The sequence below is a fragment of the Orycteropus afer genome, unplaced genomic scaffold (assembly GCF_000298275.1).
Source record: "Orycteropus afer afer isolate SDZICR_OR568_19922 unplaced genomic scaffold, OryAfe1.0 scaffold00427, whole genome shotgun sequence".
Taxonomy (NCBI): domain Eukaryota; kingdom Metazoa; phylum Chordata; class Mammalia; order Tubulidentata; family Orycteropodidae; genus Orycteropus; species Orycteropus afer.
In genome coordinates this window covers 2,615,397-2,618,476 of record NW_006922014.1, presented here as the reverse complement: position 1 = coordinate 2,618,476, position 3,080 = coordinate 2,615,397, and positions in this window count along the sequence as shown.

The window sequence follows — 3,080 nt, the reverse complement described above, 5'->3', positions numbered from 1 at the left end:
ATAGTGCCTAAGGCACTTGACTGCTAACCAGAAGGCTGGCGGTTCAAACCCACCAGCCACTCCTCGGAAGGAAGGTTGGGCATTCCTACTTCTGTAGTGATACTGCCTTGGAAACCCAAGGAGGGGTCACTATGAGTCGGGGCCGACTCGATGGCAAAAGCAACAAATATATATATGTAAGCTCTTTGGGAGAAACACAGCCCATTAAGACTGGCAAGTTGTAAATGCCAGCTGAACTTCATAGTAGAGGGTTCTGTAGAATGCAATGTAAATGGTGCCTTCTGAATTAGTGCAATGCTACAACCTTGCACCATTCTATGCATGACAAGTGCAGTTTAGAATATTGATAATAAGATAAATATAATGCTTATACTTTTAAGAATTTACCCCCAGAAGAGTCCAAGAGGAAGTCTCTGAAACCATTGCTTCTGGGAATCAGAATGTTCCATCTCACTTTCTGGGCTGAAGGCTTAAATAATAAGTTGATGACAAACTTGCTTCCTGCATTTAGGGTCAAGGCTTGGTGAGCTAAGGAATCTCATGAGCTCTCATTGTGTCTTGTAAGACGTTCTTAGAAGACCTTCAAAAAGCGGGGATCTATGTAGGAGGTCCTGGATGGAGTAGGAGAACAATGCTGAACAAAACTCAAAATCATAAAAAAAAAAAAAGATCAGGTTTGTTTGTCTGGTAGAGCCTGGTGGAACCCCTGAGACTATGGCCCCTAGCTGCCTTTCAGGTCTTGAATTGAACTCACTCCTGTGCTTACAGCCAAACAAAAGACAGGCATATGAGCTGAACATTTACATTAGGTAGATACCCTCCTTGGAGAAATCAATCATGGGAGAACAGCAGCGCTCCTGCAGGGGGCAGGAGTGTATGGGAAAGAAGGACATAAGGAAGAAGTAACTATGGGGAGGAAGTGAGAAGAGAGCTGTTGCATTGTGGGAAACTGCAGTCAAAGTCATGAGACAAAGTGTATGTGAACTGCTGTACAGAAAATGAATTTTCTCAGTAAACTTTCACCCAAATCACACTAAAAATTAAAATGAAATAAATTGGAAACACAAAAACAAAACACAACAAAAGAACCTTCAAAAAGGACACTATTTCAGTGTGCCTGAAAAGAAGTCTGTGACTATTTCCATATATCTTTTGTCTTTATCACCATATTAATAGATTGATCTGCACTAAGCAAACTGTTTTTTGCCAGTATGTTGGATATCTCCTGGAGCAGATAGTTGATTCAAAATTCAATTATGTGCCTGCCATTCCATTGACATAACAACAGATAAAGCAAGTAGGTTATATGATTGAATTTGTGTTTGTCCCTTCTAAGCAAATAAAAGCCCAAATAAACTTTCTATTGAATATAATTTTAATTTAGAGTATGTAAGTTTTAAATATATCAAAGGACTTTGATCACATATTGTAACTTTTGACACCTTTTTTTTTTCTGGGTCTAGTAAAGAATGATTTGTTAGACATTTACTAATAAAAAAAAAAAAACAGAGACCATATTTAACTTTTTGTCATGATGTAAATGTAAGCTTTAGACATTTAAGAATATTGAGGCAAAATTAACAAGACACATCTCAAAGTTAAGAGTTGAAAGGGACCTTGCCATTCTCCAGATCTGTACTGTCCACTATAATAGTCGCCACCATATTTGGCTATCAAGTCGTGGTTAACACAAATTGACATGTGCTGTAACTGTAAAATATACATCAGGATTTCAAGGGTTTAGTATGAAAAAAAATCTAAAAAATAATATTTATATAAACTGCATGTAGAAATGATAATATTTTAGATACATTGGGTTAAATAAATTGTTGTTGTTGTTGTTATGTGTCGTCGAGTCAGACCCGACTCATAATGACCCCTCCTTGGGTTTCCGAGGCAGTATCACTATGGAAGTAGATTGCCCCATCTTCCTTTTGAGGAGTGGCTGGTGGGTTTGAACTGCCATCCTTCTGGTTAGCAGTCACGTGCTGTAGGCACTATGCTGCCAAATAAAGTATAATCTTAAAATTAATTTTACTTGTTCTTTTACAGTTTCTAAAACAGATTCTAGTCTAAAGTTATGTATGTGGTTCCCATCACATTTCTATTGAAGGTGACTACTCTAGATCAATTTTCACAATAGAAACAAACTACTACTTAACTGTTATTGTTAGATACTGTCAAGCCAGTTCTGACTTATAGGGATCCTATGTAGAACAGAGTGAAACATTGCCCATTCTTGCTCCACCCTCAAAATCATTGCTATGTTTGATTGTAGCACTGTCCATTGTTGCAGCCACTGTGTTAATTCATCTCATTGAGGATTTTTCTTTTCTTCACTGACCCTGTAATTTACCAAGCATAATGTTCTTTGCCAAGGACTGATTCTTCCTGATAACATGTCCAAAATATGGGAGATGAAGTCTTGCCATACTAGCCTCTAAGGAGGATTCTGGCTGTACTTCTGTAAAGACAGATTTGTTCACCTGGTAGTCCATGGCATATTCAATATTCTTTCCCAATATCATAATTCAAAGGCATCAATTCTTCTTCAGTCCTCCTTATTCATTGTCCAGCTTTTGATGCATAGCAGATGATTGAAAATACCATGGCTTGGGTCAGACACACTAGAGCCCCCAAAGTGGCATCTTTGCTTTTAACACCTTAAATAAGTCTTTTACTGCAGATTTGCTTAGTGTAATATGTTGTTTGGTTTCTTGATTGCTGCTTCAACAGACATTGACTGTGGATTCCAGTAAAATGAAATTCTTGACAAGTTTAATATTTTGTCTATTTTTTATGATGTTGCTTATTGATTCAGTTGTGGGGTTTTTGTTTTATGGTCAGTTGTAATCCATACTGAAAGGTGTAGTCTTTGATCTTCATCAGTAAGTGCTTCAACTTCTCTTTGCTTTCGGCAAACAAGGTTGTTTTCTGCATATCAAAGATTATTAATTAGTCTTCCTCCAATCTTGAGGCCATGTTTTTCTTCATATATTTCAGCTTCTCTGATTATTTGTTCAGCATACAGACTGAATAAGTAAAGTGAAAGATACAACACTAACACACAATTTTCCTGA